This window comes from Gallinula chloropus (assembly GCF_964237585.1).
Source record: "Gallinula chloropus genome assembly, contig: HAP1_SCAFFOLD_143, whole genome shotgun sequence".
Taxonomy (NCBI): Eukaryota; Metazoa; Chordata; class Aves; order Gruiformes; family Rallidae; genus Gallinula; species Gallinula chloropus.
The window spans coordinates 290,260-316,821 of record NW_028168343.1 but is presented as its reverse complement, the minus strand read 5'-3'; the positions used below and the strand labels follow the sequence as shown (position 1 = coordinate 316,821).

Below are 26,562 nucleotides of genomic sequence, written 5' to 3'. Positions count from 1 at the left end.
CTACCGGCGCTCGCGGCAAGGGAGCGCAAATGCTGCATGTTAAAGACCGACTGCACGGGCTTGTGGAGCCACTCAACCCCCTGCCAGGGAGAGCTGGGCTCCTCCAGCTGAAGCACAAGGAAAATGAAGATGACATTCACTTCCAAAGGCAAATACTTTAGGCAAGGTGAAGCTTTGAACCCAGAAGCCGTTAGCTCAAGGGGAAAAGCTTTGCAAGGAACCTGCAGTTAAACAGCAGGCTGGTTCTAGAGGGCAGAAATCCCCCTTCTCCAGGGAAACGCCCCGTCTACGCCCAAGCAACTGGTTTGTCCCGCTTCAGGCTTGCCTGTCTCTCCTATCAGCACAGCCACAAAGGCCAGGCTTGAGATGTTCCCTGGCATCCAGGGATTGAGCAGCATTGTTTCCATCTGTTTGAATGACAGTTTCAATCCCCAGCCTGCTTTCAAAAGGCCAGCCTCCCTTTCGGGTACAGAAAGCTTAAGGTTCCTGTGGCATCCATGCTCAGAGAGATGGCAAGACATCCTGAAACAGCCACTTCCAAAGTTAATATCATTCTAATCTAAAATATAATTAACTAAATTTGGTCTTGATTTCAGCTAGATGAAGCCAGGACACTACACAAGGCATTCTCCTGCCTACATCTTGCTGTCACTGCTGCTGCTGTGGATGCCTGAACGCTAACAGCATCTTTCAGGAGGCTCCAGAAACATCGTCAGGAATGCTTCACCATTTCCAAGCCTGTGCTGGAAAAAGGAAGAGTCCCTGCGTTGCAGATGCCAGGGGTGTGGAGATGCACAGGGCTTTACGCAGAGATATGATGGATACTTCTCGACGTGATGGGCCAAGCTCTCAGCGTGGTTTCTCACACAGGGTGTCCCAGTGCCCTCCTGAACAAAAGTTCCTGCTCTGAAGCAGCAGCTCCTGCTCACCTAATCACGCAGCAGAGTCTCAGCTCCAGGGACCATGCTGGGTTGCAGACTGCGCTCGTTATCCTGTCTCCCCTATCTATAATGATGTGCCACATCGGACTCTCAGACTGTCACCTGCCCAAGAAGTCCCACCAGCCTTCCTCTCCTCTAGACCTTGGCTGTTGCTTGTAACACGAACCCCTTTCCTTGGCCATCCTGGCTGCGTACTGCAGCCCCAGGAAGGATCCCTGGAATTAGGAACCTCGAGGACTCACCAGTGGGGAGTTCTTGTTCCCAAGCAAAGAGAGCACAGCAGAAGCAGAATGATGTCCCAACTTCTGGGCTTCCAGCACCAGCGGGATACTGACAGAGCTGTAAGGCATGATGATCCCAGAGGGCACGGGGCTGGAGTACAGCACAGCATCACCCTGCCTGTGCTTCTGTAAGAGACAGAATGAAACCCAACTTCAGAGCAACCGCCGACAAAACCTGCACTCCTTAACATCTACCATCGGAACCCAGCTGGGAGACCAGGATGGGCTTCGCATCCCAAAGGGGTCCAAAAGCTGCTGCATCCACAGACACACACTCCCATGCCAGCAGCCTCCTCACAGCAGCTTTTCACCACCCTGCATAAAATCAACCTAAAGACTAGAATACAAACCTCTTCCCAAAGTCTATATTCGGGAGGAGGGGGTTCTTCTACACCCAAAGGTTTGCTGCAAACAAGAACCCATCTGAATATAAACCAGCAAGGTCTTACCCCACCCCTTTGTTATTATTTTCCATCCCCTTAATAAACCCTTGGATAACTCTTGAGGGCAGATGCGATGTCAAACCTGAGGAAGGAGCCTGTAGCAGCCTGGAAGGTGGCTCTTGTTCACCAGGGTCAGCGGCTGCTCGTACGGGAAGTTTAGGAAGCACCGGTCAAATGTCACAGTGGGGTCCCGCACTTCCAGCTGAGGAGCGATGCATCTAGGCAAAGAGATGTCCCAGAGGGAATTAGAGATACTGAGAGAACGTAGAATTTGTTTCCTCCTTGAATAGGGCACAGTGAAGCGGAACACATTTGTCACTGTCAGACAGACATGTATTACCCCGACAGCAATACATCGCCTTCAGCTTCCTCTATTCCCTTTGATTCGTCCACCTCTTGTGAAGGAGGAGCAAACTCGCAGTCTCTGCACCGCAGCACCTTGCCAGCACGGCCAAGTGCTATGGCAGAGTGCCGTGCCCTGTCCAACAGCTGTCTGAGGGGAACCCTGGCCCCAGGAGGTCTGCAAAGACCCTCCTGATGGTCCCACAGCAAGCCCTGAGCTCTGGAGGAACCTTCCCACCGAGGATTGGTGCAGTATGGCCCAGTATCTCAGCAGAAACTACTCCCTCCTCTCCAGAAAAGGGGCCTGAAGAGCCTCAACTGCTTGCCCCAGCGACGGAAGGTCCGAGCCAGCCCCTGCCTTACGCAGTGGGTGGTTGTTAAAAAGAAAATCACAGCCCAGGCACTGACCGGATGGCGGAAAAGCACCAGTGAGCTGCATCCTACTGGTAATGACACCGACACCCACAGCACAGCGGGATCCAGCCTGGCTGCAGCAGGAATGACTTCCGGCTTAAGTGTGAGAACATTCATGCTCAAAAGGACCAGAGGGAAGCAGCAAAACCTGAGCTCTCCTCAGCATCAAGGACTCTGTTTCTCCTTCGGAAGATCTTGCTGTTATTTTTCCTGCACCAGTCCTGCCCTAAGCCCCTTCCCCATTAGCACGTGCCTCCATTAAGCCAAACAGACACCAGGCTGCTCCCCACATCCCAAAGGAACACTGTGCTTTGGTGGCAACCCAGCCCCACTTCCCCCACTGACTGCTTGCAGGAAGGAGGAGAAAGACAGCCCTTTGGAAGTCTGTTACACCTCACCCACCAAAGAAATAGGTCTAGAATTAATCTAATTAATAGAATTAAAGGCTGGGGGCTGTGCCTGTCCGGTGAGCACAGATGCTCCTCAACACTGGCTGCTTTCAAAGCCCTGCTTAATGAGCTCATTAAGTAATACTTCTCATTTGGAGCTGGCCTTTGTGTGAGGGGAGGAGAGACGATGCACCAGGAGAGAGGACACGCCGCGAAGGAAAGCGCCGATACCTGGCTGTGAGGGGCAGCCCCAGCACCTCCTTGCCGACACCGTCCACATCCACCACCAGCGCCAGCCTGTACTTCTTCACAGTGTTAGAACACAGGGTGACCTGGTGACAGAGAAGAGCGTCAAAGACCTTCAGCACCCCTAAAAACTATCGTTCCATGTGTGGCGTCCCCTGATTCTCCTTCCATGGTAAGGAGAAGGATTTTCCCCTAATCCTTCTGCTGGTCCATATGTAGAGCAGAGTCTGAGAGCAATAAAGGTCTCCTGACAGCATCTGCTTGGTTCAACACCCCGTGTGGTTAACAGGGTGTGTGCAAGCTGAATTAAAGCCTAATCAGACAACTGCTCTGCTCACCACTGTATTCAAATTAATCTCGGTTCTAATCTCAGCTACAACAGCGTAAATCCCGGGGCAATGCGCTGCCTCTAACCCAGCGAGTTCAGCTTTACAGCCAGGGCCAAACGCAAAGAGCCCCAGAAGTTGGGTGCAGGTCACGCCTGGCAGAGCTGCTTCAGCCCCCCCTAGGGATGGCTGCAGTGAATGCAGCTCCTCTGCTCACCGGCAGAGGGGAAACAAGTCCGGGAAGAAAAGCAAACTGCTTTACACAAGGGCATCTCTCTAATGGCCACCCGCTGTCCTCATCCTTCCTCTGCCCACGGTTAAGCCAAAGCCACAGCTCCACGCAGCGCTCAAGCGCAAACGTGGCTTCCGCACCTGACCGTAGGGCACAGGATGCTCAGCGGATGGTTCTGGAAACAAACCGATGCCCCTTCACAAACATCCCAGACCAACCCAGACAACAGAAGTGCGTCTATCTCCCTCCCATCACTAAAGCCCCCCCGGACCCTCCCCACCAGTGAAGCTTCAGCTCCATCTGCTGAAGCACGGCCGGACGGATTCTCCCCACACCTTGATATTCCTGGATCCCAGGGCGCGGATGGTCCCGCTGCAAGGCTCGACGGTAAATTCGGCCGGCCTGATGGAACCTTCAACTCCCCATCTCCAGGGCTCAGGATCGTCGTTCGACAGCCAAGCAGCACTGGTAACGCTGGGCCCTCCCGAGCCGTCCCCGGGGATGCGAAGGTGGAAAGTCATGGGCACCAAGGAGGTGTTTTTGAGGCGACAGGACAAGGTGTGAGGGAAGCCTGGGGAAGAGACACACAGAGGGATTTATGCCCCCGTTATCCCACCATTCCTGGGCTGAACAGCCCCTCACGGTAAAACTGCACCTGGAGTTTGGCTCTCTTCAATCTGAACTGCAGCTAATTGAGAAGCCCAGCAAGGAATTAATTGCCATGGAAGCTCTGTGCCAGGGTGGTGATGGAGATCCCTCCTTGGCAGCTCTGATGCCCAAAGCCATCAGTTTTTCTCTCTCAGCTGCCCCGACACCGGCACCAGTTACATCTCTCATAGGAGCAAGCAGCCAGACAGAGCATTTACTCCCAGAATCGGATCCATAAAACTCCCCATGAACACCCCCCGTGGTTTGCAATACGGAAGAGCAGGTTGGCACCAAGGAGAAGCTGCAGTAAAAGCAGGGATGGATGAAATGGGGAGCTACAGCCCGATGCAAAGCCCTCTGATGCAGTTTTGTTAGCTGGATCCTTACGGCATCTCCTGTTTCAGGGCGACCAGATGGAGCACGTGAAGGTTTGCAGCCCACTTGGCAGGAGCTGAGCCTGACACTGGCTGAGAAATCAGCAGAAGCCGTGTCTCACCTTCCCTAACGAACGGGGATGTCTGATTACTGCTCAAAAAGCTCTGACACCAGCTTTCCCTGCCGCACCAGTGGCATAACCCCACTCAGTGGGGATGTTCTGCAGAGGCAGGAGACCAGCCAAGGAGAAGACATCTGGTTTGGCTGGCCCATCTCAATAATGGCCCTTCCATCAATCCACAATTGATTTCCCATTAAAAAACTCAGCTCATCTCAGGAAAAAGCCTGTTGTGAGGCAGAGATGGAGAACCAGAACCTGCATTTCAATGGAGCTCTGGATGCTCAGCCACCAGCGCTGCTGGCACAGCAGAACTGGGCTTTCGGGGTGGGGGGACACAGGGAAGAAGCTCTGCGCAGAGCTATGGCTTGGGCATATTATGGGGTAGGTGATAACAAGGTGCCCTCCCAGCACTAATTAACATTTCACACTAAGGGTCAGGGGACTGAATGGCTCCTGTCCTCCCAACATTTATCCAGAGCAGCTCCAGGCTGGTTCACAGCTCCATCACCCTTCTCCCCCTCCAACGTCTCCCTTTTCCCCCCACCCCAGCGTCGCTCTTCTCCCCCTCCCAGGCATCGCCCTTCTTTCCCCCGCCAGCATCACCCTTTTTTCCCCATCTCCCATTCCCGGGGCCTTTCAGGGACTGATACCCTCATGGCCATGCTGCTGCCAAGGGTATCAGTCCTGCTTTGAACACCCTGAAGGCTGCTGCTGCAGAGGAACACACATTCTGGGTGCTCTGAGGTTCCAAGCGCCCCGTTTCGGTAACGCATGGACCTCTCGGCCCGCGGTCCAAGCCCAGGGCGCACTCACCGAAGGAGACGTCACCGAAGCAGAGGGCAGGCACATCGAAGTGGAACGTTGGTCCAATGACGCAGCCACTGTGAGGACAGACAGACAAGGCACTGGCTGAGTTAGAGAACTGCAGAGCTTTCAGCTCTCCCTGCTGCTTGGGCGGGTAAGAGCTGGTGTCAGAACCACGGCAGGTTTCAAACCAGCCCCTCACACCCTTGCCCTCATCCATGGGGACAGGAGGTGGCCAGCAGCTATCAGATGGGGCTTAGGGCACAGTGTCACGCAGGATAGGGCAAATCTATGCCCCCAAGTTGGCTCAATGAGGGGCCCCAAACAAGCGATGGCTCCGTGACTCAGTTTCCCCATCTGTAACACATGGGTAGAGATGCCCGCACAAAAGTGGACTCAGTGGAGTAACCCTCCTCAGGTTCCCTTCTCAGCTGGAGCCAGCGTTTCCTTTGAGTGTATGGGCGTCTTCTCAGGAGATCTGGATCCACACAATTATCAGGATCCTGGGGAGCGCACAGACACCTACCGACCACAACAAGATCAGCAACAATTCTACACAGGAATGTATCAGCTTCTCACTGCTCACACAGCCAAGAACAACACCTCTTAAACCAAACACGGGGCCCTGAACCCACCACACCTCCTCTCCTGTCCCTAAAATCAGCTCCAAACTCTGAAACTTGCCATCGCTGCCTGAAATCGGCCCTTGGAGCCACACACCATTCGTGAATTCACCTCATGGCTGATGCCACCCGAGCCCAGCTCCGCCTCTCAGTTAAATCAGGGAGCACAGCAAATGGTGCCTTCCAGCTTTAGTCCCGTCCCGCACACGAACGCAGCCCAGCATCCCGCAGGAGGGACCCACGTTCATCCGTGGTGTCCCACTTGCAGCATCCCTTTTTAAGCACCTAAGAAACAAGCACTCAAGGCCCTGGCTTTGGATTCCATTTAAAGAACAGTCACCTACGATTTGGGCACCTGGCAGGAGTTGCCTCAACTCTCAGACCTCCATCAGCAGGAGATCCCTGCCGCTGCTGAAGTTCTTCCACAAGGACTTCAGAGGGTCAGACTCAACCTCCCAAGCCCTAACAGCTTACTTGGGATGGAGGGAAGGGCACAGCCCTGCTTTCCATCACAGCACTTGCCAGGTTGTGAGTGGGGATCACACTGGGAAAGTGCCAAGGACGAGCCTTGCCAGGAGGCTCCCATTCCTACTGAGTGCGCTGGTATCCAGGCTCGAGTCAAACCCAAGCAGCTGCCCAGAAAGTCCAGGCAAGGAGCCAACCCAGAGCTCTGTGCCCCACAGCCGGTAACAGTGCGGCTTGCAAGGAACTGGGGGGAAACGCGGATGTTTTGGGAACGATCACATCTTATGGCAGCATTAGTGGACTCGGGGGTTCTTGCTGAGTGGGAAGGATAACAAAGAACTGCTCAAAACACTCATCCTCGTTCCCTTCTTCATAGCCCAGTGTCCCACCAGCCAGCTCACATCCAACTGGCAGTTGTTCTCCGCATGGGACTAAATCCAGCGCTCAAAGCCTCCCGAGGAGCGGGGCGCTCAGCTCGAGCAGGCGGGTGTCTTGAAGCTCCAGTTGGTCACACCGACTCCCCGCTCTCTCTTCAAGCAATAAACTTCTTGTTCTGTTTTCACCTGTTTCTCTTGCCTCACCGGCAAAACCCACTGCAGATTCCTTTCATTTCGTGGCTACCTTGATCTAGCAGGAGGCTGCTGGCCGAGGAGGCACAGCCAGCCCCACATCTTGCCTGCCTACACCACACTATCCCACCAGCCCATGGTTATGACCCACTGGGACAAGTTTATCCGCTGCTGAGAGCCTGAGAAAGGAGCTTTGACTCTCTTAGCAGCCTTTTCTCTTTCCCCCCTCGGCTCGGTGCAGATTATCTTCTGCACCAGCACCGACCCACGGGATGATGCCCGAGTTCTTGCTGCAGAGAGCTCCCAGGCTCCTGCATCGGCGCTTTTCCAGCTGCAGGAAGGAGGCAGCGCAGCACTCGCTGCACAGGAGCTGGGAGGACACCCTGTCCCAACACAGGTGTGTGAGGGATGACACTGAGCCTGCTGCTACCCAGGTTGGGTGGATTCTTAACAGAGGATTATAAAACACAAAATCACCCAGGCTGGCCTGTTGCTCAAGGGTCTCCAAAGTGCTTTTGGCCTTGCTGTGCCTTCACGTGGGACATCACAGACCCATCCCAGACCCATCTACAGCCCATCACATGCCTGCCGCAACCCAAGGGGGAAGGAGCTACCAACTCCTGGTACCCACCCTGGGCAGCAGGCATCTCCACACCTTTCCTGTACAAGCTCCACTTAAACTTTTCCCAGCATGGGTAGTCACTTCCAGCCCCAGGATCATCACACTGGGGTGTCAAAGGATCACGATAGGAACTTGTCGCCGCCAAACTCTGTGCCAAGAGTGTCCTGGAAAGCTCCACCAAGAAGGCCAAGGTGCTTCCCACAGGCACAAGTCTTTCAGAGTTAAACAGGGTATAGTGAGGGTGTAGGAAGGAAGGAAGGTCATCACCCCTGGGTTGCAAGGTTCAAACTGGAGCCAAGGTTAAATGGTCTCAGCTCTTAACCTAGCATCCCCACGCCAAGACCTCCCACAACACCTTTTTCTCTCTGCTTCGCCAGAAAATGAGGCAGGTGGGAGATGACTACCCAGAGATAACTCCAGATGTGCCCACCAAGCTCCTGTAACCTCCCCACTCACCTGATAGTCAAGGTCACAGGCTCAGGGGATCCATTCACATTGAACTTGAATTCTTCTGTGAACTGCCCCAGGATGGTGGAACTGAAGGAGATCTGGATGACCTGGAGATCGCCTGGCAAAATCCCTCCCTCGCTGGGGAGAAAGGTGAAGCAGAGCCCAGAACTGTAGCTGGAGGAACCAAGCTGAAGACAGCTTGGATGAGTCCTTTGTTAAACAGCACCACCTGCAGCAGGAAAGCAAAATGGAAATGCAGAAGGACATTTCCTTTAGAGAAGACCCATTTGCTTTCTAATTCAACACTGAACACCTGGAAGGCAGAAGGCAAAGGAAATACAATGGGACAAGTTCTGCCTTTGGGTTTTTTCCAGGCAAAGCGGTGATAACTCCATAGAACCTCTGCCTTTGTCCAGCTGGCACACAGCTGCCCTGCTCACAACTCCTGAGCTGCCAGAAATCCCACAAGGAGCCACCAGGCTCCAGCCCAAGCCCTGCTAGCTCTCACAGCTCACCTCGTACTTGTGCGCCGCTCCCATGAAGACATCCCCGATGTCCAGATGCTCAAAGCTGGAGCACAGCCGAGGCCCTATGCCTTCCCCCTGGATGCACAGGGGCAGCCTGGTCTCACGGCCTGGGGAGAGAATTCAATGTCAGAACAGCAATTCCCTCTGATCCCGCATTTTCCAGGCTCTAGCCTCTGACTTGAGGCTGGCAGGGATCAGCCCAGGAAGATCCAGGGAAAGGTACAGGACCCTTCCCTTGGCAGATATGCCTTTGGGCTGCTTTCTCCTTTCTGACCAAACCCTTGGGCTGCTTTCTAATTGAGCCATCACTTTGCACCCTGAAACAATCACACAATCATTAAGCCTGGAAAAGACCTCCAAGATCATCCAGCCCAACCATCCCCCCACCACCTCTATTACTCACTAAACCATGTCCCTAAGGACCTCATCCGACCTTTCCTGAGGGACGGTGACTCCACCACCTCCCTGGGCAGCCCCTTCCAATGCCCAACCGCTCTTTCGGAGAAGAAATTTCTCCTCCTTTCTAACCCGAACCTCCCCTGGCACAACTTGCAGCCATTCCCTCTCGTCCTCTCGCTACTTATCTGTGAGAAGAGGCTGAGCCCCAGCTCCCCACAGCCTCCTTTCAGGGAGCTAGAGAGAGCAATAACGTCTCCCCTCCGCCTCCTCTTCTCCAGGCTGAACACCCCCAGCTCCCTCAGCCGCTCCTCAGAGGATTTGCCCTCCAGCCCCTTCCCCAGCCCCACTGCCCTTCTCTGCACACGCTCCAGGACCTCCATGTCCTTCTTGGAGTCAGGTGCCCAAACTGAACACAGGATTTCGGGTGATGCTGAGTTTCCAACGCCACCTCTGAATCTCTTCCCATGTGCTAAGATGAGCTTTGAAATCCACTCAGGAAGGTGTAAAGCTCAGGAAAACACAACCCAAGACAAAAATCTGCTCTTTATACTAATGCAGCTCAGCACCACCTGCACCCAACATACAGCTCCACACCTGGGTGCTCCAGGGCTCACCACCTGCAGCAGCATCTAACAACCACAGGTCTTCTAGGGAGAGGCAACACCCCAAATTCCCACCATGATACCTCAGCCAGGCTCCTCCCCACCATGGGCAAGAGCAGGAGGGGACAGGAGCCGTACCTGAGATGTCGCAGTAGAACTTTTGTTGATACACTCTGGCTTCTTGAGGCTTAAAGGTCACACTAATTTCAGCCGAACAATTTGGCCAAATCTCTCCCTCCTAAAACAGAAGCAGACAGCAAACCATTTGTCTTCAAACATCACATCCCTTCGTTCCAACCGTGGCCCCACGAGCCGATATTCAGAGCACCAGGGAAGAGCAAAGAGCCAGTGACACTAATCAACAATATTTATAAGGGAGTTTGGAAGCAGCTACGAAAAACTTTCCACGTCCCTGACCTTTACTGGCACCTGGGAGAGGCATTTTGATAAATTAGGGCTATAACAGAGCAACCAGCCCGGCTCACACTCCAGCGAGTCCAGCAGGATCGCTTCAGAGGTGCCGGCCAGTCACGGACTCACAGACCTGGAAGGGACCTCGAAAGCTCATCCAGTCCCAACCCCTGCCAGAGCAGGGTCACCCCACAAAGCCTTTCCCAGACTACCATCCCTCCATCAGCTTCCTAACTCCTGCAAGCAAGGATTTCCTCTAGCCACTTGTCACAAGGGGTTGATTATTTCTGCAGGGTGCTCTCAGGCACAATGGGCGACAGGTGGGAAGAGAGAAGCCACTTTTGGCCTGAAAGGTCTATCCCAGCTTTTAGGGAGCCTCTCCAGCACATTCAGGTAGCAAGAAGTGTCTCTGCCTGAGCTAAAGGCTCATCACTGGAGAGAAGGCTAATGGAAGTCAATGGAATTTTAGATTCTCCAGTTGATAAAGGAGAAAATCTTTACTATGGTTTGACATCCAGACAGCCCCACGTCGGGGGAGCAGACAGACACGAGCAAAACTCTGGAGCAAAATTGATTGTTCCATAAATAACAGAATTCATGGAAATCAAAAGGTTGCTGATGCACCAGCAACACCACCACCACCCACAAGGGGGGACAATCAGGTAGTAGCCCACTTGTAGGCAGCCCTGGAGCAAACTCCGTAACATCAGTGCAGATGTCTAGGAGAGGTGTCCACTCCAAAGGACCTGGCTACTCTTCACATCCACTCGTCACTACGGGAAGTACCAGGACTCGGTTCTGTGGGCAGATGGATTGCTGGGCCTCACCTTAATGCCCCTCAGGAGCGGGTTAAGCCTGTTGTGGAGGCCTAGGCCTACTGTCACTAAGCAGGATGTGGGTGACACCCCACAACCAGCTCTGGTGCAGCGCAGGATGCTCCCAACGCCCGGCTGATCAGGTCCCACTCTCTACAAGCTCCCTACTGCTCTGACATGATCTCTCGGTCACATCATGCTGCCCCCAGCTGCACTGGTGTGAAACTGCAGCTCTGCATTGGTGACTCCCAACCTTACATGAGTGATAAGAAAACACCATCCCCCTCCCTAAAACAAAGCAGCTTCACCTTTTCTCATGCCAGACCAGGCACACACTCGGAGTTGGGGCTCGGGGGGGACTAAACCCCAAGCTTTGGCTCGCGTAAATGGAAGAGCAAGATAACTAAGCAAGCTGCTGTACCTAGGTGTGACAGAGGTCAAAAAGCCTGCCTGAACCTGCTGGTCTCACGTGCAAGCTCCTGATGGCACCAAAACAGAGGTTCAGGGCTGGCACAAGACCAGGGTAGGTGAGGACTGGTATTTCTGTGATTAAACGGGGGCTGAATTTGCCCTCCTTCCCACCCGAGCACTTCTGGTCAGCATCTCAACTGACATGGTCCCACACCCTGCGTTAACCCTGTGCAAGGTGTGCCTTTACATATAAGGCTCCATCCCTCTGAACATGGTCAGGACACTTAGGCAGCTCTTCATTCGTAGCCCTGGGAGCAAAGCCCAGCTTTAGGCTCTCAGTGCCCATCACGAGTTGGAAAATGCTTTTTGCCACCAGCTCTCCCGGCCCCACCAGAAACCCAATGTTTCCTTCCAGCACATCAAGCAAGGATCTGCTAAGTGACCTCATTCAGGGAGGAAGAGGAGGAGGAAGAAAAGAAAGGGAGGTTTCAAAGCTGTCACTTACTGCTGGCTCAATGCTGAAGATCCCGTCAGAGAAAAGCAGGGATTCTCCTTGCACCTTGGCACTCTGGTCGGGGATGCTGCAGGAGAGGAGGCGGGAAAGGTGATCTTGCGTCCTGGGGTCTTACACAAGTGAGCAGCCCTCAGGAGAGCGACCTAGCTCAAAGCTGCTGCCACAACCAATGGGGAATCCATCTCCATCCCCAATTGGCTTCTCCTACCCCCAGGATGCTCAGGGGAGGCAGAGAAGGATGAGGAGCACCAGGGCAGCGTGTCACCAGGCAGGGCAGCAGCCCCCTGCTCTGGGCTGCAGGTTCCCAGCATCACTGTCTTCTCTTCCCTTTCAGACCCTCAGGTGTAAGGAACAACCACATCCCCTCTGCTCCCCACCCCGCCACCACCAGAAGATCCCAGGGCTCTGCGATTCAGGCACCACAGCATCAGTGGGTAGGTGCAGAAATACAGAGGCCGTGAGAAAGGAAGCCTAACATCACCTGATGAAGACGTCAGGACTGGCACCTCTGAGCCCAAACCCTTCAGCCTGGCCCTGAACCACCTGGTTTTTTCCTTTTCCCCTTCTCCTCAGAGCTCTGACACAGTTAATCTCTCCCTCACTTGGTAGTAGTTGCCAAAATCATCCCGGAGTTGAAGGATGACAAGCCAGAGGTGGGAAGGGAGCAGAACTTCCGAGCGGGTGCACTGCTGTCCCCCTTCACACTCCAGTCCCCCAGCCATGAGGAACCAGCAGCTGACAACTCGGGGAGGGGGGAAGCAGACGGCTCCGTATGCAGCACATCGAGGCCGCGGGGCAGAAACCCCACGGTGATCGTCACCTGGCTCAATTCAAACACAACTGGAAAGGAAACGCAGTCCTGGCCGTTCCTGGCTGCACACAGACAGAGCCTGGGGCGAGTGCCCTCACCAGCACCAAAACTCCTTGCGTTGGCCAGCTCCCCGTAGAGCGCAAGGGCAGACGTTCCTCCACGGCTGACCTGCAACGCTGCGCGTTTAGCGGGGGCTGCCAGCCCGAGATGAGCGACCCTCAACTCAACCTCCATCAGCAGACAGTAATTCCACCGTTACATCCCAGAGAGTCCTGCAGGACAAACCCCTGGACAGAGCTTCCAATGACCCAGGTCTTCTTGGGGCACAAACTGGGGTCCTGTGTTCCTTTCTCCCATGAAAACATCCTCCCTGGTCCAAGACCTCAACAGCTCCTCTGACAGCAGGTCAGCGGCCCTGGAGCTACGACCACCCCCAAACATCCTGGGAAGTGTCTAGGACACAAGCTGGCAGGAGATCAAATGTAATTGGGGAAAACTAAGGCTTCTGAGGGGCAGAGCATCACTCAGGGCCCAGTCTGAGACAGGCAGGTGGGGAGAGGTGGCACTTCCCTGGACTATTCCTTTACCAAGAGGAGGTCATGAGGTTTTCTTTTAACACACTGAGCTCGCACAGAAGTCACACACTGCACAATTAAAAAGAGGTAACAGTGGAAAACTACTTTTGGCCTTCAAGCCATTTCTGACCTAATTCCCTTGACCTTTATTTGCTCAGAAGCCCTCACAAAGCCTCCAGTTTGTGGCAGTTTCCTCATCAGCTCCACAGTCACGCTACCTCCTACATCCACCCCACTCTGAGAAGTCACACAAGGATTCCCAAATCACCCAAGCTTTCAAGTGCAATCTCCCACCCCTCATTCCACCTCCCGGGCTCCGAGTGTGTCTCTGCCACCTGAGAGAGACCTTTCAAAGCTTCCCCAAAGACATCCTTTGAAGATCCAGCCCCATCTCTCACCACCATGAAGACAGGGGGTTCTGAAGTCCAAATGCACTTCCAAGTCCCATGCTGCCCTACCTTCCTTCCCTGCAGACCCTTCCACCTCCAAACACTCCCCAGGCTTGAAGGAAGGGCAGAAACACTCCGTGCTGGAAACCTGGACAGCCCAAACCTATTCAGGAGATGGCCTCATCCTCCAGGGCCAATGAAGCTTCACAGACTCTCTGCAGCCCGGGAGCCACTGGCTCTCAGCAGTCTGCGGCTCCCACAAACACCAGAGCTCGCTCTCAGAGGAAATCCAGTCACTGCAATCAAGCTTTCCTCCCCAAAACATCACCCTCAGCCAGAGGGTGGATGGAACTGGGATGGGAAGCACTGAGCTCCATCCCCCGTAAAGCCCAGGGACACCCACCCTGATGCTGTGGATGGCTGACTTGTCCTAAAAGCACCAACCCCCCTCGAGGCCATACGGTAGCGTTCCCCTTGGGCAGGGTACCTAACCAAAGGCATCTTTGAAACGGACCTTCTCTCCCGCTGATCCTCCTCCTCCTGCGTGCCACAAGCCTTCCACTGGAAGCGGGCGATGATGTCACTGCGGTTGTGGATGGCCACGCATCTGCGCTTCGACAGCGTGAGGTAGGTCTTCTCAATGCTCACAGGCTCCTCATCCAGCCAGATGTTGACATCTACAGCCACTCCATAAAGGTTTGTTTTCATGTTTTCACCTGGAAGAAAGCACAGGGGACTCTTTACTCCTCTCACTTGCCGATGAACGCAAGCGAGCCTCAGGTCACAGAAGAAAGGGCTACAGCTTTTATTACCCCTCATTCCCAGGGGAGTCCCACCTCAGCCACAGCTCACACGGCATCTCCTCCAGGCCTACCACAAGTGTCAAGTCTCTCCCAGTCTCTCACTGATCCCCCCCAAAGATGCCTGGAGGGTGTGGGCCAGAAAAGAAGGTGGCAGAGGAAGGAGCAAAGCAACAGCCCACGGCAGGATGGGATGCAGACAAGAGCTTCCCCCCCCCCCCCCCCCCCACACGTTACGCTTACAGGACCAAATCCAAGTAGTTTGCAAAGGAAGTTCAGCCTTGTTCTGCTTTGAAGGACGCAGACCTGCAGATAGGACACTCACCTGTGTCGTAGTGAACTATCAGGGAACCGCAATAATCCCCAGTCTTCAGCGGGTGGAACTCCACTGTTACTTGCATGGCCTCACCGATGCCGAGCGTACCGATGGAGCGATCGACAGAGAAAGGGCTGCAACAGAGACACACACACTCATCAGGACTGTGGTGGGAGCTCTGGGGGCTCTTTTGCACTCTAGTTCCCGGCAGCTCGCTTGTGTGAGGAGCAAACAAGCAGCTGGCAGCAGCAACCCAGAACACAGCGGGTCAGAAACACGGCTGGCGACCCTCGCTCTCTGAAGACCCGAGGGTATGAAATGACTTGATCCCCCCCAGATACTGCAGCCAGGCTCCAGTCCGGACCATACCATCAGAGAATGGGTTTTGAAGAGCCCAGAGCAGGTTAAGAGGTGTTTGCATGCACAGCTTGACCCTGATGTCCCTGGGAATCAGGGTTTTTTCTGCCACCTAGAAACCTGCTACTCCTGAAAGACAGGAGAGAAGGTTTGGAGGGGGGTTAATAGCTCCTTTTCTTCTGGCATGCTTTTACTACATCCAGCTGTACGCTTGCTTTGTTGCACAATGTCTGAAGTTTCGCAGGTCCTGATCTCCCAGCGGCACCTTGCAGTCCCCAGCTCCTATACCCTCATCTAGGCACACCAACCCAGGAGTCCCCTTCACACCAGGACCTGCTGAGATCTTGCCCGTTACAGCCCTTCAGCAAGAGAGCAACACTAGACCTGTAAGCACTCTGATAATTATCTACCTTGCTATTTAGGGCTTGCTTACTCTCACCAGGGGTCAAGCTTCCCCATCTTGACAGAGTTGGGCTCAAGTTATGTCCCACGAGGATACCAAGGGCCAGCATACTCCTGACATAATGCAGAAAGGCAGCTGACAAGTGAAAGAAGCTGGCAAGTCTGTGACACAGGCCCTCAAAGCACCACGGTGGCTTCTCTCCTGCACCCACATGCTCAGTAAACGCAGCGTGCAAGGAGGCTGCACTATACTGCGAGTCCCGGGCTACTTTCATCTTCTAACAGCCAAGCTTTCTTTCATCTACTGCTGCCTTAATTGGCATCATAAAACCAGTTGAGTTTGGGAGAACCTAGTTCATTAAAAGCTACCTCCAGCCTCAAGGCAGACAGCAAAGTTACTGGGGACTGAAATGCCCTACCCTGTCCACCCAGACCTACAGAAGGGAAAACCCCACCAAACCCAAAGGCTTAACCTTTGCACATGCTACTTTTTGGCAGCAGTGTAACAGCCAAAGTCAAGCAGCATAACCATCCCAGCAAACCCAGTCCCTCAGGACAAAGCATCTGAGACTGCACTGAAAAATCCCAGGTACACCCAGCACCTCCCAAGCCCAACCTTCCCTTCCCCCCTTTTCCTGCACCTCAGCCCTAATTTCAGAACCTCGGGTGGTCTTTGTGCATCCCCACACTTCCCTGTAGTGTATGGGTACCACAGGGGATCCCTGAGCGCTCTGCCTTGGAGGATCATCTCCCGAGCTTTCCGAGCTGGGTGGGGACACTCCTAGAGGGATCTAATCCCAGACCGACCCTCTCTGTCCCTGGAGCACGGCAGAGCACAACGTCCATCGCCGCAGGAAAAGGCAGCGCTGCGCCTTGTCTGCTCCCAGACACCATTTTCATCTTAAACCTATTGGAATGACATTTCTCTCTGCCAATGTCACAGAGAAGAAACTCATTCTCCTGCCTGAACCACAAGAGCAATGGGAAGAGACTTACTGGATTTATCCTCTTGGGATTTTTATTCCCAAGTGCTGCGGTTAGGGGCTGGGCACGGCCCTGCGCAGGGAGGGCAGGCACAGAGCACACTGAAGCATGGGCAGTGCTGGGGTGGCTGGCTGGGGTTTTTTCATGAAAAAGCAGTCAAATCACGGGCAAAATGCGACCACGTTTTCCGGAAGCTATCGAAGATGCTGAATTGGCCCCACAGATTCACTTACGAGCTCCTCTCTGGAGCAAAAAGCAGAACAGAAAACAGCCAAGTCCTCGGACAAATGATGACCGGGCGGGGAACATCACCAGGATGTGACCAGATGCACGAGCTGAGCTCTCAGTACTTAAGGATGGGAGATGGGCTGCAAAAGCACCCTAACGGGGAGAGCAGAAAGTTCTACGCTTGGTGCCAGGGAAGGGAACCCAGAGAGGGGAGGCAAAGACAAGTGGCACAAGCAGGACAGCAAATTGGGGAACGGTGGCACCTGAGCTGGTTTGTGAATGGGCAAGAGCCTGAGTTTGCTCAGGCCACAAAAGAGAAGTTGCATCAACTAAACCAGAAGTTCAACCTGCACAGATAAAACATAGAGGATACAGGCCCATCAGCTGGCCTCTACATGCTCAGACGCATCTCTCATTCCCTTCTACCCCACTGCTGTCCTCCTCCTCTCTCACATGTGCCTGTACCTGTGTTGTGGCTTTGCATGGCTGAGTTCTGTTGGAGAAGGGGGAGATCTGCAGGGGTGGATTCTGCAAGAAGCAGCCAGAAGCTCTCTGAAGCCACACAGAGCAAACACCAGTCACCTCAAGGCTGGAGTCGCTGCTGACCAAGGCCGAGCCCACCAGGGATGGTCACAGTGCCTCAGAATCACAGTTAGAGGGAAAAAAAAAACACAAGAAGCTGCTTTTTGACCCCAGAGACAGGAGTGAGAAGATGTGAGGAACTGTGCAGACACCAAGGCCAGGGAAGAAGGAGCAGGGAGGGATGAGGAGGTGTTAAAGGCACCAGAGAGAAAGATTCCCCTGCAGCCTGTGGAGAAGACCATGGTGAAGCAGGCTGTCCCCCTGCAGCTCATGGATGGCAGGGAGCAGAGATCCCATCTATAGCTGTGGAGGACCCCACGCTGGAGTGCCTGGAGACACCTGAAGGACACTGTGACTCTGGGGGAAGCCCGTGTCGGAGCAAGCTCCTGGCAGTGAAACTTGCTGCTCTAGAGCTCTAGAAGAAAAACACCCCCCCACACCTTTTGTTGGGCAAATGAAGTGAGGTCCCTTACCTCTGAGTGCTGATGGAGTAGCGGGCCTCCCGGTTGCCAACACTGCGAACCAGCAGAGTCTTCTGGCTGCTGTACTTGACTGGACAGGTGGAGAAGTCCAGGTGGAGGGGGAAGTCCAGGACCGCCCGGGCACCAATAGCTCGGATCGGCACAATGAACCGTCCCCTGTCTGTGACACAGGTGATCTGGTGGGAGTAATCCTGAGGGGAAGGAACAAATCACGGTACGTTCAGTCCCCGGCGGAAGGAAAACTGCTGCTTCCCACCACTAACAGGAGCCTTTGGGAATGGAACAGCACTTCTTTCTGTAACGACCTTTCCCTCCAGCAGCACCACTGGGACGGGGCTGGTAGCCTGCAGAGAGGAAACCGCCCTGCTGATCCAGCTGCCTCCTCAGTGAGCTGGCAGAACCAGACCAAGTCACCTGACAGCTTGATGCCGAAGCACCAGAACAGAGTGATCCCACAGAAGGGATTGCAGCAGATCAAGGACCTGCTTCCAGCACCGCTCCGCACCCGGTTATGCCGTGGCACCAACTCCATCCCAGTGACCCCACTTGAAGCTTGGTGGGGGATGCTCAGGTACACTGTTGGGGCCTAAAACCAGGATTACACACAGACATGAACTTAAAATGTAATATAATGAAGGAGACTTGGATAAATCATCCCAAGTGTTTGGCTCCCTGCACTACAGTAATGTTCTTGGTTTTAGCAACAAATATCCTTTACCTAAATGTGGCAACACTGCAATTTTATAGCAGTTCATTTTTGGCAATTAGTACTCTTTTTTGGCATTAATGTTTCCTAAGGTCCTGTTGATTTCTTTTCAGAGAGAGGCAAATCCATGTTTTCTCTATATTAAAAAATGTGGAAAGGAACAAGTTGGGAAAAAAGAAATCTCCCAAAAGCACAATGTCCAGTCAATGATTATCGTTCATATTTAAAGAAAACATCATATGGAAAAACCTCATTTAAGGGAATGAAAGATAATTGTGAAGATGAATAACACATTAGACAAGAGGAGGAATCACAAAGGATGACAGATTCAAAAGGACTGATGTCTTCATAGCCTTCTCCAAGGATGCAGAGCAAGACCGGTTGTAATTTGCTGATTCTCACGGTGGCAGAGGAGCAGCTTTTAAAGTTGAAGAAGAGCTTAACAAGAAAGTATTAAGACAGAACTCTAATTTAACAGGATCTTCCTTTCTCACACACAGGATTCATGTTCCTAATTAATGCAAATTAGAGTTGAACTCAGTACTATGCAGCAATTACTTTTTTTGGCATTACAAAGAGAGTTCTATCTAAGTGCACACAAGGACATGCCTACTGTTTATGCATAATACTATGCTGAAAGGCAATTTTTTAATGTCAGTGTCAGCCCTGCCCTAAAAGTGATTTCAGAAGCTACACATCAGATTCCTTCTACAATCATATTGGTATAGATCTTACATAAGGGTATTAGTACATGAGAACACCCCAAACTGCTTTTTCCTTAACATGATTTGCATGTTCACGTAAATAAGATTTTAAGATTTCTGAGACTTGAAAAATCTGACAATCTGCTAGTGAAAATCACTCATCCATGGGTGAAAGTTGAGGTTCCTTCCTGTCAGTGTTGTGCTGATCCAGAGCTTAGATATCATACTTTAGCTTGATGGACCTTTCATTCTCAGGAAAGTACTTAACAGGTGACTGAAAATAGGATGCAGGCTCTCTCTTCACAAGCAGTCACATGGAGGTGGAAGTTCCACCAAGAGATGTTTTAGTTCAATGCAAGAAATACATTTTTTTACAGTGATTTACTTGACCAACCTTCCCAGGGACGTGTCAGAGTCCTCATAACTGGAGGCTTTCAAGATGCAAAAGGAACATCCATCTCCATGCCAATCTGGTTATGATGATGAGATACTTGGTAGATAGAGGTGAGAGGCTCCCTGAATCAGCCACAAATCAGTAGGCTCAAGCTGGTCAGTACTACTGGGGTGCTGTCACACAGCTTGTGTTTGAGACAGATCAATCATGCCAGTCTGCAAAAGAGCACACAGACACGTCCTCTGAGCCCTTACAATATGCTTGAGTGGAAGAGAACTGTATGCTTCAAGGTTGTAGAAGACACAGGCAAGGCATGTTACATGGGATCGTTAAGGATGGGCCTAGGAGAGCTTCATGGAATTAAAGAGATAAAACTAGGGAGAAATAGGAAGACCTGTCAGAATTTAATCTATTATTTAGTATTATTTCTACCTTTATTCTAAATGAAGTAAAAGAACAGCACAAAGCACAAGGAATAAAGTAAAAGCAACAAGGTTTCCACAGCTAGTTTAAGACAGAGTGCGTTATGAGCTCTGCCCCCTGCCAAGAAAGCAAAATTATATATTGATGTACACATCCTTGCTTTTGCAGGAGTAGGATTCTGATGAGCATAAAACATCAGTAGCAGTGAACTGTGTAGGCAGGATGACAGTGTGTCATTTTTGAATTCTTGGTAAACAACTACAGATGCTGCCCTCTTGTATACATGAAAATAAATCCCTGTGTCTAAGGTATAGAGGAATCCTTCCTGTGGAAGCAGAACTGGTCTCATCACGTAATAACATCATTATTTTGGAAAAGTTAAATTACTTTTTGATTTACAAGATGAGAGGGCAAAAAGGAATCTCACAAACCGTTACTTTTTCAGAAGCTATAGCTCAGAAATAGTCAAGTGGAATGTTCTTTTAATTTGTATTAATTCCACATTGAATCCTGTACATCCAATTTTAGCCTAGCACATTTTTACAGCTGAATGTACAGCTGGGACCTCTGGAAATAAGAGCTTTTATTATGGAAATGCTGGCATAGTTTTAGCTAGGGTTGGCACACGTAGCATACTGTAATGTGCTTTAAAACTTGAGATGGAGACCAGAAGTCTGAGGCTTAACAGTAGCAAACCCTGTATGCCTGAAACACAAGCCTCCCCAAAAATGTCATGCAAGACTGCTGCTCCTGGCATAACTCTCATTGATTTAAAAGGTCAAAATGAACCTCATTGTGCTTGCTTAAAAAGTAGATGGTAACAGGAAATGTATTGATTTGCAGATACAAATAAAAATTTTCAGAATGAGAAGATGTTGAAGAGCATAACAAGTCACACCTGGGTACATATGAAACTATGTGATTGGTTAAAGAAAATGTAGTTGTGTTAAAATGGGTAAATGCTAATATTTTGAAATTGCTGATTTGGTTACTGACCAAAGATTTCTCAGCCAAAAAAAAAAAAAAAAAAAAAAAAAAAAAAGAGTAGTGGAATGTCAAAGCACTTTAATTTATATGTCTGCATAATTTTATACTAACAGGTGAGACAGTCTGGCCAGGATGAGACGATGGACTGATACTGCAGCAAATGATCTGAGAAAATGAGTTCTCTTTGGCAAGGTTCATAAGGCAGTTGTAGAAATGCCTGATCATCTCATTAATGTGGGTTTAAAACGAGAGTTCAGGATTACGAGTATAAAAAGTGTTGATTATCAGATAAATGGAGTCAGATGGACAATGACGTCCCTTCTCATTTTTACTGTGTTTAATGGAAAGTGACTTTGCACACATTTTCTACATATGAATACAGTCCTTTCATTTTCTGTCCTTTCTTATTTCTCACTTTATTCCTTATCTTCCTATTTTTCATTCACCTTCTCCTACGCTTCTCAGCTCAATGCAGCTGTTCATTATGTCTCCCTCCCCCGGTCATTTCACACAGGATAAATTGACACTCTGAGCTCTGCGTTAGTCTGCCATCTCCAGATGCACAAACGCTTGCCTAGCTGGGGCTGTGTAACTAGTAACACACTAGTGCTGGTGTGGACATGGTCTAAATCTAGGAGGATAATCCTTGATCTCTCCCACAGCTGTTACTGGAGGAGAAATGCATTTTCTTGCAATTCTGATGATGGTGGTTGCAAGTGATTACTGCACAGAGCTGTGGAGTGTCTGTTTCCAACTCAGGCATTTGAATAAAGGAATAATGAGAATAAATGCAGAATAGATTTTGGGGAATGCTTTCATGTATACTAAGCGAGGTGTTTGGTCTGAGAAACCTGTCACCCATCCTAAATGTCCACATGGACATCACCTAAACTTCATTAATTTATCTTTACCTTTTCTCTATCCAAGTTTTACCCAATTCTTTAAGACATTTATGATTTCCATGCAGGGAAATTCAGGTCCTTTGGATTGTCCCAATGCTTCCTGGTACAATCTGTGATATAAAAATTCTGCAGTTTTGTAGTTAAAATTTCCCATTTTTTAAATCCCTGTCCTGGTTTCAGTCAGGATGGAGTTCACTTCATTTGTAGCAGCGGATGGAATGCTGTGTTTGAGAGTTAAAATGAAAACAGTGCTGATAACACCCTGATGTTTTTAGTTGTGGTCAAGCAGTCAAGGACTTTCTCAGCTCTTCATATTTCTCTATTAATGAGGAAGGAGGGGACAAAGCCAGGACAGGTGACCCAAATTGGCCAAAGAGAGTATTCCATGACAATTACGTCCCGCTCAGTATAAAGGGGGGCTGATGGGAGGAGGAGCGGGGCGGCTCCAGGATGCGCGGTTTTGGGGGGATGATCAGGTTCCGGGACGGCTCTGGGTGGCACGGCCTGAGCTGTGGGTTCAGTGAGACACTGCATTGGGTATCAACAGCTTCATATAATTTTGCTCTAAAGTCCTGTTAGCTTTGTTATATTTTATCTTTCTGCTCTTCTAGTAAACTCTCCTTATCCCAACCCACGGGCTTTTGGTTTCTTGGTTTTGGGTTGTTATTTGCCCCTTCCTTCTCCCTTCCCTTTCCTCACCCCCGCCACACACCTCTCCCCCTCCTCTTTTCCTTTAAAGAGCAGGCAGCTGCGTGGATCTCAGCTCTCAGCCGGGGTGAAACCACGACAATCCCTTCATCAGAACCACAGTTTCTGCTCTGAATTGATCAGTTTTGATTGGTTATCATCAACAATGTAGAGATTTCTGCTTGCTCACAGTAGTTTACACCAACACATATAAGTATATATATGTTCTTCAGGCCTTGTTAACATGTCATTTAGAACTCACAAATATGCGTAATGTATTGCAGACATCATTTATGTTCAAATCTTAATCTTAAAGAAGTATAGATTTGCTTCATATTTTAAAATATCATGTATTATACACTGAATTTTACCTATGTTTTCCCAGTTTCAAAGTGTAGCACCTGTAGTAGGTACACTGTGGACTTGGAGGAGATACTGTTTTGAAAGGCTGTAGCAGATGAGCCTTTCTATGGGAGCATTTACACTCCCTTTTTGATCACTGCTTCCCAGAATCTTCTAGAAACTACAAAATGTATTTTAAAAATTAATCATTAGAAAATACTGATGTAAAACTGAAGGTCATAGTTGTGTACAAATTAGTGATAATGAAATCATCAAGTGTGCAGATAAGATGTTCAACAGTGGTAGTTGAACCCCAGTGAGCTCTAGAAGTAAAATAATGCACATTAAAGTGTTTGAATCAGCATGAACAAAAAATGGATGGTCACTCTGGTACCCCTTAGCATAGATTCTCACTAGGCAATAGGTCAGCAGTAAAACAATTCCCAAGAAACCTCAACTTTCTAAATCAGAACTTTTTAGCTAAGTGTATAAGATTAGTACAAGTTATACAGGTTTGCAAATAATGGACATGGGAAATTTATCATGTTTATATTATATCTGAGGAGAGGTGGACAAGCATAAATGTCATGAAGAATATATTCTGAAGTGAGAAATATTTTTAAATAGTGGATTTTTATACACACAGCATGAAAAGAAGTAAAATGGTATGAAACCAAATTTTATATATCTTGTTGTACAATGAGCCAGTAAAATCAATGGTATTTGGCAAATATGTGTGTATGTGTGCATGTGATTGGCTTAAATATATGTTCAGGTATTTGGGTGAGAAGCCTCGTTTGTGCTTGCCAAAAGCTACATAAATCCCAGCTCAGGTACAAGATGAAGATGGTGGAGCCAGTTTTTCCAAGCCAGAGAAGTTGGGTGCTTATTTTAGCCTGGAATGATTTAAAAAGTGACACTACATCAGTACTAAAAGAATGCTAAAGCAATATAGCTAGAGTCAGCATCTCGTCGTGGTTATTCCCAGTTGAAAAGTGCACTGATAACAAAGAAAGGGAAAGTTACTTACCAATAACCAATTTCTTTTGAGCTATCTTGTACGCATATCTTGCTTTGCAAGTGATCATTTACTAAGGCTCTTGAAGTCAAGGACTTTTTTTCCCCCCCTTCTTTTGCACTATCTAGAGAGATTACATATTTTCCAGTCTCTGTACTCATTTCATTCTCAGACATGAAAGACATGCCTGCAGTTAGACCTTCCCTTAGCTATCAACTACATATTTCTCCAACATAAAGAGACTTCCAGAGAAAACACAGGGAGATCTGGAAGTGAATGCATGAATCTCAGAAGAATCTCAAGCACTGTTAAATATCCCTTTCTTATTTGAGTGTTTGCTTCATGAACATTCATGCACTCTTGTGTGTTTGTAGGAAGATGTTTAGACTCTCTGGTGAAGACTGGCTTAACTTCTGGACATTCATTCATAGAATTAGTCTGAGGTTTAGAAACTACTCTCCTGACTGCTGATATTCATTCATTTCCTTTTGAAGGTAGTGAGCAAGATACTTCACTGGATATATGCAGGTCTATAGATTTTGAATGATTGCACATCCCTGTTGAATCAATAATGCACAATTAATGTTTCATTTTCCTCAAGAATTCAGGAAATCAGATAGAAGTTTAAACCCAGTTCTTATTTATTTAGAATCTAATTTATCATATATGAACTCTGTTCCAATATTTTCTTTCATAGCCATTAAGAAAAACAAATACCCACATAGGTAAGAACTGAGACGGAATCAAATCTTTTAACCATTTTAATGTATCCAGTTTGGTATCTTTAAATGTAAATATATTTACATATATATTTGTTGCACAAATGATAAGGACTTGTTCTTTTAGTTAATTGAGAAGTATTTATCACTCATTTTGTCTTATATGAATTGTGTTCAGTAATTCCATAGAAATGTTTCCTACAATTTCAAGCTTCTGAGCAGTTTTTAAATAATTATAATTTGATTAAGCCATCACCTTGGCATATTCCTTCCCTAACTGGAATCCTCTGCTCTCAATGACATTGGGCAGGGATACAAGAGAGAACATTTACTCATAGGTTAATAAAAAACCTCAAGATCTGACATTTTGTGAACTATCAACTTCAAAAATTGTTTTATGACATTGGGAATGCAGTAGTTACACTTGGCTTCAGACTAGTTCAAATATTAGACCTTAATATGACAGTATTGCTAACTTTTTTTAGGTTTCTCAAGATGTTCCTAAAATTCATACTTACACGTATGGTCTTCACACAATACACATAAAATTTTATTTTGTTTAAATTCAGACTCCCTGTAGCCTGGTTCCAAAGACCCAATGCCTGTTTGCAGCTGGAGTGCATTACGTGATTCCATCTTCTACTTCAGTTTAATATAAAAAACCCCTGTTACAAAAATCCAGTTTAAACTTTCTAGGAAGTCTTCACAATGCCAAACAAAACACAGTAAATGGGAAACTTCCTTAAATTACATTGATACTTCTGTCTCAAAGACTGTTTAGGTACACACAATGTAACTCTGCAGAATGAATTCACATGAATTTTAGTCCATTATGCATATATTAGTCTGATTCATGCATTTCTGTAGCTTCTAGGGTAAGAAGCTATTTAAAGCTTAGTTTTCTGGAAAAGGGTTTGTTTTTTCTCAGCTAGCCACATTTCTCTGTATCTCTGTGTTTCACTACGCTGTGGTACAGTATAGGGTGAAGGTTAAGCCCTAAAAGTTACTGAAATGCATTGTGTCAGTGACAGAATACTCTCGTTAATAGAAACTAGGCACTTTATTTTGTTGCCTTTATTTCAGGCAGTGTGAAACTTGGGGTTTTGAGTTGCTGTTAAAAGCTACACAAATTCTTTTGATTAAATAATTATTTTGCTGATAGTATCCAATCTGATGTATGGCTGAAAGTTTAGCTGCTATTCAGGGTTGAAAGCCATTTTGTCCTTAGTGTTAACCTAGTTTTCATAATTTTTTCACTGTGGTAGAGTTAGCTCAATGAGAGGAGAATATCTGTGACAAGTAGACAGTATTCCAGATTACAGATCAAATCTGATTAGCTCAGAGTAATTACTTTGAAATATTTTTTGGGTTTTATCCATTTGGAACAGGTTTTCCTTTGATTTAGACTTATTATTCATAAATAGAAAAAAGATGGGTTTACTTGAAACAGGCTTTGCTTAAGACTAAAATCTAAACTGGAAGATCTAATAATTTATTGGAAGTGCTCACTGCACTTCCTTTGTCAGTGATTGGCAGCATCGCTTTTTTTCCACCCTACCCCCATTATTTGAAAATTAATTTCATTAAATATTGTGTGCATTCCTTTCATTTACAATGACATAAAAAATTGACTTATGTTCTCAGAATTTATCTTAAATTTTAAATGTTTCTGAGACTTCAGTACTTGATTCAGTTGGCCACCGACACCCTTCTCTTGCCATTTGAGATGCCCCAGAACATCTCACATCCTATACAGTGATTGATTCAGAACTTAGGAGTAGAAG

General features: G+C 49.0%; 1 pseudogene across 1 annotated transcript in view; it reads right to left on the bottom strand.

Annotated features, from left to right (window-relative positions):
* LOC311204602 (hydrocephalus-inducing protein homolog) overlaps positions 1-26,562 on the bottom strand; it is a 67,016-nt pseudogene that overhangs the window by 34,035 nt on the left and 6,419 nt on the right. Inside the window, exons 2-14 of the transcript in view lie at positions 17,888-18,087; positions 14,871-14,995; positions 14,274-14,461; positions 12,573-13,009; positions 11,962-12,037; positions 9,958-10,057; positions 8,807-8,925; positions 8,298-8,520; positions 5,572-5,639; positions 3,950-4,185; positions 3,042-3,142; positions 2,416-2,539; positions 1,245-1,336 (exon numbers count right to left, since the gene is read on the bottom strand). The product of the transcript in view is annotated as a hydrocephalus-inducing protein homolog (transcript). The remainder of the gene's footprint in view (positions 1-1,244; positions 1,337-2,415; positions 2,540-3,041; positions 3,143-3,949; positions 4,186-5,571; positions 5,640-8,297; positions 8,521-8,806; positions 8,926-9,957; positions 10,058-11,961; positions 12,038-12,572; positions 13,010-14,273; positions 14,462-14,870; positions 14,996-17,887; positions 18,088-26,562) is intronic.